Source organism: Montipora foliosa, chromosome 10, assembly GCF_036669935.1.
Source record: "Montipora foliosa isolate CH-2021 chromosome 10, ASM3666993v2, whole genome shotgun sequence".
Lineage (NCBI taxonomy): Eukaryota > Metazoa > Cnidaria > Anthozoa > Scleractinia > Acroporidae > Montipora > Montipora foliosa.
In genome coordinates, this window is record NC_090878.1 from 36,888,717 (window position 1) to 36,901,216 (window position 12,500).

At 38.0% G+C, this 12,500-nt stretch overlaps 1 long non-coding RNA gene across 1 annotated transcript; it reads right to left on the bottom strand.

Annotated features, from left to right (window-relative positions):
* Window positions 1–2,704: 2,704 nt before the first annotated feature.
* Window positions 2,705–9,424, bottom strand: LOC137973754 (uncharacterized). The gene is made up of 2 exons (XR_011117309.1): window positions 8,958–9,424; window positions 2,705–3,255 (listed from the first exon to the last, which is right to left on the bottom strand). It is a non-coding gene; the product is annotated as an uncharacterized lncRNA (long non-coding RNA).
* Window positions 9,425–12,500: the final 3,076 nt, after the last annotated feature.

Here is a 12,500-nt window from a genome sequence, read left to right on the forward strand (position 1 = left end):
AATACTAATCGTTGTAATAGCACTCTGGCTTATAGAATGACGACGAATCGTTATTTACATACATAAAGTTTCAACTGTTTGAATGCCTTTCAAAAGGGCCTCCGTCATTTTCCTCTACTCTTGAGGGTTTATAGCATAGCAACAGCATTAATTCTTGTGTGCAACAAAATCACACGGTGTCTTTTAATTGCAGTACCAGAAAGAATTAATTGTTGTTGTGTTAGCGCCGAGGAAGCTCTCAAAGGATGCACAATTTACGTAATGATTCCATTCGTTTGCGGAAATTTGATACTAGAGAGTTCTCCTTCGATACGGCCAGCTTAATCAGCACTTTTATGACTTTTGCACAATGGCCGGATCTTGCTATAGATTCATTTGCTTGCATACATTGATTGCCCTTACAGGACTCACCATGTACTTGACTGTACAGGCTCACACTCATTTTTTTTGTTAAATCTCCATTTTAAAACGCTTTCATTTTCTCTGCCAACAAAGGTTCTTCGTTTAGTTTTACTGCCTTCAAGAAACTAAGGCTATACTCCGAGTCCCTCTCACTTTAGAACCTCGATTTACCTTTGGAGAGTTCAATCTAGATTGATCGTAACATTTCCTAGTCACGAGCATCTCTCAGTGAAATCTCATTACACTCATCTTGGAGTTTTCACAAAATTCGGGCGAAATAAAACACAAAGCCAAGTTAACCTGCAGATCTGAAGAGTTTGCCATTTCGACATCATAACCGCAATTAAAATTCTCAACTTCTTAACCTGTTTTTCGCTTACAAGTCATCGAGTATCGTACAAAAAAAGAGATTACTGTCTCAGGTCATCATCATTATCATCCATCACACTTTGACAAAGTGCTGTAGTCGACTTTGTTGAATCAAACAAACGCACTGGCTACTGAATGTAACGGCTGCCAATATTTGGATATGTTGGCGACGCTGAGCCATTGAATTGCAGTTTATTAGTGTCTACACTGATCTAACAAACGTATTAATGATCGAATTAAACGTTATTGATTTTGCGTTTGTTGCTAGGGTTGGTAGCTGAAACCAGTGCTGACTGACCGTATTAATAGTATTGACCATCATTTCGTTGCATGGGGAAGACGTACTTGGAGCTAACTTCTAATTGCTTGTTGATTGGCTAAAAACATTAATTAACTCTTTGAGCGACTTGATCTAAGCCTAAATCTCCTAACTACTTTCATAGATGTTTTCGTTAGCTGGTCATGAGAATTTGGCGCTCTATAAGGATCATACACTTCAGGTGGTTATAATCTTCATTCTCAATACTTGTATGCCTGACAGCGTAATGAAATTGAGTGGAGAACTGACATACTGATCAATCCCGTGAGTCAAATGGTTGAGGTGGCTCTCAAACGTCCAAAAAATCCAGCATTTGATACGTCCAACAAAGTTTCAAGTAGAATGTTTGATCGAAAACTCAAAACTTTGCTCAATATTTGGCTAATGATTTGTGCTGGCTAAGTGTGGGATGATAAACGGTGAAACATGTACATATTGACATAAATGACAGCAATGTTGGAAGCAGAAGTATGAATAGATACAAACATGCTAATATATAGATTTAGCCAAGCCTAAAAGCGGAGCTCCCGGCTTCTTTATTCTTACTGGCTGTAGGATTAGTGAAAATAAAAGGCTTTGGAACTGTCCGCCTTTTGGTTTTCCCGGATATTGCTTAATTATCTCATTTTCTTCGCTGCCTAACAAGTGAATTCCACGGTTAATTTAACCTGAAAAACCGACTGATCGCATGAATCACGAAGGGATGAGTGTGATATCGGTTTTTCCAGCGAAATCTACTGTCGAATTCACCAGTTAGGTTATTAATTTTTCTTGAATCGCAAGAGTTTGAAAAGAAAACAAGCAAATTAAGGCGTTCCAAACTAAATCGTCCTTTTCCATTTTAGGAAAATTCCGCTATATTCTGTCGGAATGATTTCATCTAAAAATCAAACTCGATCTCCATGGTCAATTTTACGCGGACTTTGAATGGATTCCGCAGGATGTATTACAGCTTCACTTTTTTTTTCTCAGATAAAATCAGTTTGACTTAAGTCCGATTTTTGGACCCAAAATTCTTACTTTGTTTTTTCTAATTAAGACTATTACTATGAAGCACCTTGTTTTCATTGTCGCCAACAATGGATATTTTTTTGTCCGATTTTCGGATCCAAAATTTTTCTTTCAGTCCATCATTTATGGGTTGCGGACGACCACGGATATTAATTATTTGGAGTCCGATTTTCGGACCCAAATTTTTTCTTACAATCTACCCTTTTTTATTGTGACCGACGATGCTTATTTTTTGAGCCCGATTTTTCGACCCAAAATACTTACTTTTTTTCTGATAAGGATAACTTTCAGTCTATAGTGAATTGTGGACGACGATGCAAAGTTTTGAGTCCTATTCTCAGAGCTATGTTCATTCCGATTTCTATTCACGTGAAATGCCCATTTTACGAACGGATAACACTAGTTGGAATCCGTTTTTGGGGCCAAAACATTATGTTTGACTTGGCTTACAGCTGATGGCGTTAAATTCTCCCGAATCGTCGAGAAATTGTTTTGAACGACATGGGATTGCAATTGATACGATGCCATAGGTGCAGAAAATGGCAATCTCGAAGCTTGCTTAATTGGCACTGTCAGTTAAATTTCCACACAACCGTGCATAGAGCCGTTTAATCCCTTAAATTTATTATGAATTCGTTGTTTTATTCTGCATACAAAAGATTCAATTAAGAATCTATAACCTTAAAAATGAAAAGTAACATAATAATAAAGATGATATAACTCAAGCATTCCACAGAGAGTTCAACTGACACAAAGAGTTGAATGTCCTCTCTCTTTAACAACTTGCAACTGATACACTCCTTATGAATTCCTTTGTTTCTTCGGCTATAGAAAATTTATGCATTCAAAGTTTGCTCTATCACTGACAACACAATATCTGCCATTTTTGATTGCCGCTTTTAATGCAGTTGATGTGTTAAGGCATAAAACAAGATCCTCCTTTTCACAAAAATGATTAATCAGCCACTCGAAAGCTTCAGTGGCCTTGTCTCCGGGAACGGTACCACGGCGCTCGCAGATGACCAGGTTATCCCTGGATTCTCCATTCTGAAAATTCGTTAGCCCTCTTGACAATCCAGAAGACAATGCCCATGAAGTGGCCAACCAGTGGCCAACCACAAAAGGAGAATCGCAGCTGGCAAGAATCAAGTTATCTACGGAAGAAAAAAAATAGAGGTCCCTCAATAAATATGTATATATCCAATGTTTTTACTTGCACACTGGCCTGTTTTTTATTAGCTATCGTTGTGAATGTTTACAATATATAATAAACATATAATATACATAAAAGAATTAAGAGTTTATAATTGAGGGCGGGCATCATAGGGAGCGTAAGCACACGCGTTTTTGAGACGCAGACGGCAACCGGAACAGAACGTTTCGCATGCCAGGACAGTGGTGTCTCTTACATTTTTATACTTATCATCTCTACTGAAGACAAGAAAAAAGGAAAACAGCTCACTTCCGCTTGCCGTCAGCCTCTAAAAAACGCCAGTGCTTAAGCTCACAAGTATGTTTTGGGCTCGACTGAGACTCATTTTACCCGAGTCACTAGGTGAAGGTTAAAATGAGCTCTGAGAAGGGCCCAAGACATATGTATGCCCAAGAACACTAATTCTATCATTAATATTATTATCATCATCATCATCACCATTATGGTAGAATGCGGTTTATGACGCCAGAAGACAACAAAAACGAAAAATAACGATTGAGGCAAGAGCTTTGGTTTGCCTGTTACTAGCTACGGCCCTCACAAAATTCAAAACAAATTTTGATAATTGATTTTAAATTATTCACACTTAATCCACCACATGTACGCATTGCGGACTTTTTTTTTTATTAATAGAACCGAGTTTTAAATATGAGCGATTCTGTACCTCGGATAACATTTAAAAGTATTTTTATTGATTGATTATTTTGTTAAATAACTTGATTCAAATGGCTTACTACAGTAGTTTGATTTTCGTATTTTTACTGGGTTGCCTATGGGCAAACCCAGTCGACAATCTTGGACAAAAAGGGTTGAGAATATTAAAAACAGGGGTTATTGTGCGCACTACGTCCTCAATATCGCACATTATTAGCGACCCCCCTCCCCCCTACGACCAATGTTGATAAGCCCAGGTTCGACATGCTTTGTTTCGTCTAGCAACATTGATCAGGGGGGGTGGGGGCAAAAAGAGAGCTTATTTTTCATACTCGTGATCGGAGTTTAGTCCAAAAGCAGAGTTTTCTCAACAATTTTGTCCAAGATTGTATTTGGTATAAACTATCAAATATCTGTCTATATGAGAGTGTGAACACTTTCATATGTTTATAGTATGTAAAACTCGTCTTCTCATAGCTGATACACAGTAAGTTGTCGAGGATTACTTGTCATACAATAATATTGCGTGAAACAAACATTGTTACAGCAGTGCGTTATTAGCCATGTACGTGAATTGTTTACATAAGATAGGGTTCTGTTTACTTTACTTTACTGCGCTGCGAATTGCTGTTCTTTTCCATCGTGGAATTCATACATTAGTACGATTAAGAAGTAAGAGACCTACTGAGTCCTATAACGAGGACAATATGAAGGAGTTATATCAAAACCAGTCGGCCTTGCCCTAACTGTTTTTTCCCACTTTGGTTTACACTGATCAATATGTATATACAGATATGAAATTATCGCAGATATGTTTCTGTAAGATTACACGCAACAAGGAAATTGCACGGTTAACAACGGTTACTTTTGTGTGTTCTTTAACTGACATAGATTTACGGCGAAGGAATGAGAAATTTTGGTCGGTTAACGTGATTTGAACAGATTTGTGATATTTTTCATGACCAGTCTGTTTTTAGCCAGCCGGTGTGTTAACCGTTGAAATGCGTCACTTTTTGTAAGAAATGTAGAAATCTCATTGATTTTGTGCATAGTTTATAATCATTAGCAACGCCTTGAGAAAACAGGAAGTCGGTTTCTTACAACCGGAAGTAATTTGCTCTATTACTATTTTGCTCCTGTTATACCACATTCTTGTTTGCTTTCCCAAAACGTTTAGGGAACTGTTCTCTGACATATTTTTCAAAGAAGGGTCCATATAGTTTATCGTATGGGTCACATCTGATCACACCTTTGTTGTGGCTTTTACCAACGAACAGCGTGACAACTTCCCTTTTAAGGCCTTGGACACCTTTCTTGATCCTGAAGATTGATACTAATGAAACTCCTACTTCCTCAGCAACATCTTTAGCTTTGTCGTTATGATCTTGCACCTGTAATAAAATATACGCTCCTAAAGCGTCGTCAACATGACTATTATGTACCATTTCCAGTTGTTTTGATAATGAACCTCAATGATGACATAACATTGTTTTTCTTTATTAGGGTTAATTAACTCTAATTGTCAATCGAATACCATGACGACATGCCTACGACTGATATATTTTCTTTTTTGTACTTACAGAACTCATACATACACGCGTTTTGTGTTCTTGGGCAAAATGATCCCCAGACAATCTTGGACAAAAAGGGTTGAGAATATTAAAAACAGGGGTTATTGTGCGCACTACGTCCTCAATATCGCACGTTATTAGCGATCCCCCTCCCCCCTACAACCAATGTTGATAAGCCCAGGTTCGACATGCTTTATTTCGTCTAGCAACATTGATCAGGGGGGGTGGGGGCAAAAAGAGAGCTTATTTTTCATACTCGTGATCGGAGTTTAGTCCAAAAGCAGAGTTTTCTCAACAATTTTGTCCAAGATTGGAGGTCTGCGTTTAGTTTGTTTGTTTTCTTCTTCTTTTTTTTTTTTTCCGTGTCGGTAAAAGTCTTGCCTGTCACTCCCCTGGTAAGTGTTGCCTTTGTGTATAGAGCCTTTTGCGCGTATTTTCAATGAAATAAGAAGAGGTTTTAGCAAATATGTTGTTTGTTTCAATAAAATTTTCGCTGGAAAAGGATTCTGTGGTATTTTCTGCCTTTGTGAATTATAATATCATGTTGTGTATTGAATTTTCGAGCTTAAGGTTCAAATGTGATATGGGAGAAGTTTTTTAGTGTTGCTCTATAAGCAGCAAGGGTTCACAGGCCTGTTGGAAGCGTGCTTGAGTTTCAACAAAATGAGGCCCAAAATCAGTGAAAACTTGTGACGCAGATAAATAATAAAGCAGCTGCTATTTCCAAAATGATGCAATTACCTGGTGATAAATAACGTCGTGCGCGTCTTGGAGAGTAAATTTTGACTTTGCATAAACAAGAGTTGGGCGATTGTGATCTTTGTTTTGACTTCGCTAATTTCATTTTTAAACTTTATAACACTTGACAGAAAAAGAAACTTACAAAAACCCGGTATCTTGCCATCATTTGACACAGATGCTTCAGTGTTTGGCGAGTAAACATGCCGTGGTAACTTAATCACGACGCCCGCTGAATTCCGGCCATGTCACTTTCGATTTTGCAATTTACTTGAACGTAGCAAAAATCTCCCAAAATGTTTGTTTTATTATGTTAGTTATATGCCATCTATAGATGGAACTACCAATAAATTGTTGCAGGAGCCCATGGGTTCCTGACTGTTGTTGTTGTTGTTGTTTTTGTTGTAGTCAAAGGTCATGCAGGTGTGTCTAGGGTTACCTTAAGTACACCAGTGTGAACTCCATTAATTAATGACTGTGCCCCCTATTGTTATTGCGCACACGTTTTGCGCATCTCGAGAAACTCTGGTTTACTATCGGTGATGCTTACTAATACAGTGATATTTTTACGCGCTTTAAAACTATCCGGAGAAAGTAAATCTTAGTAAGTACTTTTGGTATCCAAAAAAAAACTTGTGGGTAACAGTGCATTTTTCAGAGATAATTAAGCTTCCATTTGAGAAAGAACGCCATACATTGCTTTGTAATTTATAGCTTTTTACAGATATTATTCATCAATAATTATCTTTGAAAATGAGAGATTACCCCGTATTTTCTTTCTGGATCTCAATAACACTTGTTAAGATCTACATTTCCTGCATAATCATAAAACGGGGCAAAAATACTATTGAATTCGTAGGCACCGTCCTTAAAGTAGCAGAAACATCCGAGCTGTGTTATTAGAACAAAAGTTATTATTCTAACTCCGGCACATTAACAGTCATCTTTTGACCTACATGTATGCGACAGCTTTCTCAGACATCCAATCCACAAAGTACAATCCTTTGAAATGTAAACGTGATCTGATACAAAATACAGAGGATTTTATTTGTTTTTGGCATGAGACAAAAGTGTAGTTTGGTGTATGACATTTTTGACATATATCAAAATTGTCAGGCCAATATATATTGAACTACAAATTTTCCTGGGGTCATTGCATGTGCTATATTTGATTGTAGAAGATTTCACATGTAGCTTTGCATGTCACACACAGTTGACCGCGTTAAACGGATCAAGTGCCCATCAAGCGATAGGTACAGTCACAGGATGACACAGCATGATAATTGAAGCCGGGAATTGAAGTTCTCTCACTTACATTTGCTCAATAAGCAAATGTAATATTGCTGGTTTTCACTGTCACACCATTCAACAAATAAAGTCAAAAATCAAAGAGACTAAAGAAGCTGAATATTCAAACAGTTTCTCAAAGATTCAGGGCCGTGCGATGTTTCGTGCGGGAGATAGTCGAAGAAATGTTTTACTCAAATTTACAAGGCTTTGTATGGAGCCACCATGTTTGTGTCCCTCTAAGGGGCAAACAAAAACACATGTCATCCAGTTTTGATATAAAAAGACTGTAGTCGTCTTCTGAGGACTCATAAATATCTACGTGGTGAGACGTTCGTCTTGTTTGATGTGTTTCTCAGACGAGCCAGCCCTCCTAACCGGGGCAGCCGGCTCATGTAATCGGCCCCGTAAACCTACGTCATTTTAATATCGTGTAACGCAAAAGCTTAGAAATTCTACTTTGCTTTATCAAAGGACGAAAAACCCTATCAAACTGAAAATTTGTAAAAAGATAAGTCTTCAGCTGTTCTAAAAACTAACTAACTAAACTTAAATTTCAAAAAGATTGATAATTCCTTATTTGTTTAATGTTGATGACGTCACGTGAAAACCAAGAATTGGTGACGAGGAAATGTACTGAACTCCTCACTCAATTCGTCACTTCGACACTCATAGAATTTGGCTGCGTTACACAATTTGAGGGTAAAAAGTATTCGGCGACTCTCACCATTATTAAATACTTTTACTTTTGACAATGATGATATGTCGTTGCCGAAATGTCATGTTTTTAATATCCCTACCTTTCACGTGTATTCTAGATCTATCGTTACACAATTTGACACGTGTTGTACCAACTGAGATGTTTGTCGCGCTCTCAGATGACATTTTGATAAAACAAAAAAGGTTGTAGACCAGTGGGTCTTCGGTCGTCGTTTTTTGGGTCTTTGCTTTCGACAAATCCGATATTCGGCGCCTTATATTTGGAGGACTGGAATACCTTCGTGTGCTATTACATCATAATTATCTCCAAAGTTTACAGTCAATTTGAAGAAAGAAAAAATACAAGACAAACTGATATTTTTCTGCATTACTAACATAATATGTTACAGCGTATTATATACTGTGCCGTTTTGTAATATAGGCAGAATGCTCAGTCCTACTCCGGTAAACGCTGGTAGGAAGCAATAACTGTTATGTTTGAGGATTTTATTTTACATAGGAGGCGGTTACAAAATTATTTGGGCGCGTACCTATACCCTGGCTGCCAGAGGTCGCTCTAGGAGAGAAAACACCTCTGGCATCCAGGGTAGCGTACCTACGGCTTCAAAGTATAAACAAGAAATCGCAGTTAAGTCTAAATAACACTTAACTGTAAACAGAAAGAAAAGCATACCTCGACTGCTTGAACTTTTTGTGGTTAACTTTGTGTTCAAAGACGGGAACGTTCCTCACCACCGAATATGTCTTTCCGTAATATGCAAGTCGGGCCGTTCTGAAAAATGAAGGCTTCACTGTCTTGAATCTTGATTGACCATAAGTTTGTCCCCTCTTGTATTTGCTTTAGACGATGACTTGTTCGGTGCCTGTTTTCTTTCGTGCAGTCTATAATGCTCTGTAGTGTAGTCTATACGACGCTGCAGTTACTAACAAGTGAAAAGATTAATGTGCGTGCGAGATGATGAAACTCAATAAGGCACTGAGATAAGGTCACGAACGACTATCTGACGGGTCGTGTTCACAGAAGCCGATCTTGATTTCGTCATTCGTCAGATGTGATCATAAACAGACCAAGCTGTGTGCTTCTCCCGATCGCTAGGGTGTTGAACGTCTTCCACATTTTTAGCATTTAACACCACATATCATTTTAATGTTTCTTTTTTTTTTCGATTTCACGCCCACGATATACTACAGTACATGCATACATCTGTCGATTTGATGAACATGAGGTCACGAGAGCTACCATGTCAAATTCAAAATTAATAGGCCACGACTGTTTAATTTAGTCCGCGCAATGTCTGGAGGTCACGCTTAATTTGTATTCTGAATTGCTTCGCCCAAGTAACGACTTTCATCTCTGCGTATGCTACGTGTCCCATCCTGTGTATGTAAAAATAGGATGTTCTGTTTGCAGTTTTTTGCCACACATGCACTAAACATGTTTATAATTCTCCTCGTGAACTGAGCTTGTCAACACTGAGCTACATAATTTGTGTGCGTCCGGCTTTACATTGGAGAATCTGCCCATTACAGTCAAGTAAAGTACCCTCGCTCATGAACATTATAAATTCCGAAACAATTATCGAGTTTGCGATTACTACCTAAACTTCAGAAAAGATGGAAGGTGATCAAAAACGTCGAAACTGGAGTTTTATCGGGTTTTCAAGTGATGAGTCCAGCGTACGTCTGCATCATCAAAGTCCAGAATCGAAGGAACTCCTTTGAAACTAAGAGGGGGTTTAACGTTGATCGGTTTCTCGGATGAAAGCCTTGACTCATTCCGGCATCAACGTCAAAAAGCCCAATCATTCGTGATCATTGTCCCAGTTATGATGTAGACGGTTCGAGCCCGAACGACGACCTCTAGATGTACTCAGAGATTCTGACGGAGGAGAAAACAGTACGCGGGAATTATTCAAACTGTTGAAGCGATGAACTAAACCAAGAAGAACAACGTAATATGGACGGTAAGCCGTAATTACCTTTACCGATAAATTTAATCTTATCGTGGGGAGCCAATCCAGCCTTCGGGCTAAACGTAACCTTCTTGTCAGTAGTAACAGCGTAATTACGCCGAGACTAAAAGGTACTTCAGGAATAGCATCACAAATTAGCATGAGAATGTTTTTCCGCCATTTTTTTCAATGCATTTCCTTTTAAATGTTTCCAACCTTTTAACTGCATTGCTCATAGTTTTCACTGAAAAGGAAAGTTTTCAAGTCCAATCTGAAAACAAACCGTATACTGATATAACTTATTAGTTCACCTCTAAAAAAAATCACGTAATGAGTAAGTTATGATTTAACACTTATGATATGTGCCTGAACATAACATTAGCCGTTTCATTTTCTATTCTCAACGCAAACTGATAGGCGATGAAAACTAGCGTGAGTGCGTGAGGGGGCGCTGTGCGTTTACACACGCGTGAACAGTCTCCCATGCAATACTACGATGACTACGTAGGTCTTTACCTGCATTGAGTTCACTTTAAAAATCACTACAAAATCAGACTTTGGGGAAATCAAGTTCTCAGCAAATAAGGTGATCAGGCGTTCTTTGAGGTTGCTCGAATCAGTTATTTAATTACCATACCTTTCCACTTTCCAATTATTTGCTCATAATAATAATAATAAGACACGTGCGAACAAATTTTTAAGGGTCAAATTTTTGAGGTCGATCAGGTTTTTCTATCAGTTCTTTCCTGAGTTCACAGTCGGAGAAAATGGCCTTTGACTGTGACATTCCGACACAAAGGAAACAACCTAGCATCAACTTAGGTAATTATCTGATTTCAATCAGGGAAAAACAAGACCCAATAGCTAAAACACAGGAAAAGTTAATAATAATGAGCTTTATTTAACCAGGGAGCACCTTCAGCAATCTGTTCTCCCAGGTGTCCCTGACATAAATAAATACAATACTAAAATAAATTTACAATATACACAGTATTGTATTTATACTCGGGAATATTTCTTAAGCTGCGATAGCCGCCACTCTCTTAACACATTTCCGATTGTTTCACCTTGGAAAGTTTAATGGAAAATCGATCGAATGATAAATCTCGTTTGTAAGCAAAATTTGTAACGGGAGTTACCCCTATTCACTTTGAAATCTGCCCTTTGGCATCAATTTAACTTTACGGTCTCCACGATCACCCACAGTTGTTGCTATTTGCGGTTTTCACTGTCACACCATCATTAAAACCTTTCAACAAATAAAGTCAAGTTCACTTTATTTTCATTTTCATTTTCTTTTGTCTCTTGAACAGCCCCACAAAGATTCAGGTCTCCGCGATGTTTCGTGCGGGAGATATTCGAAGAAATGTTTTACTCAAACTTGAATATAAGGCTTTGTATAGAGGCGCGATGTTTAAGTCCCTCCGAGGGGCACCAATATGGCAGCTGGAAGCTAACAAAAACATATGTCATCGAGTTTTGTTATAAAAAGCCTGTAATCGTCTTCTGAAGGCTCATAAACATCCACATAAGTACTTATTCTCATACAAGGACTGTCCAGATTGCGAAATCTCAGCGGATAAGTCGCTTTTTATCTTCGTGACAGCATTCTCTGCCGCCATTTTGATATCGTGTCACGCAAAAGCTCAGAATTCAACCTTCCTTTATCACAAGACGAAAAACCCTATCAAACCTAAAAAAAAATCAAAAGAAAAGTCTTCAGCTGTGTTAATAACTAACTAAACTAAAAGCTCAACAGGATTGATAATCCTTTTTTTTATTTTTATGACGTCACGTGAAAACCAAGAATCTTAAATTGCAAGAAAATGGAAAATATCAGTTTTAAAAGCGAGTGAGTTTAGAGCAGCAGGTTCAAGTATCAAAACACTGCTTGATTTACTAAAAAAAATTCCTCAGGTTTCTGTTGTAGAGGAAATGCGAATAGCCAAGTGAAAAAGTTGCAACTGCATTTTATCAAAGTAGAGGGTCAATTCCGAAAATTTCGCCAGAATTTGTGGAATTTGAAGAGTTTCTTTCCATCGACTCTAACTCTCCATTAGGTAGCTGCCCATTTAAGTTTAAACTAAAGAAGTCAAATGCACGTAAAAGACAGCCTCTTGGATTTTGTGAATGTAGTCAAATACACTACAGTGATTTGGATAAACATTTGAAAGGTTTTAGGGTTAGGGTAACCCTAACCCTAACCCTAAAACCAGGAATTTGCAAGGAACCCGCACAACCACGCAGGAATGGATTAATTAAGA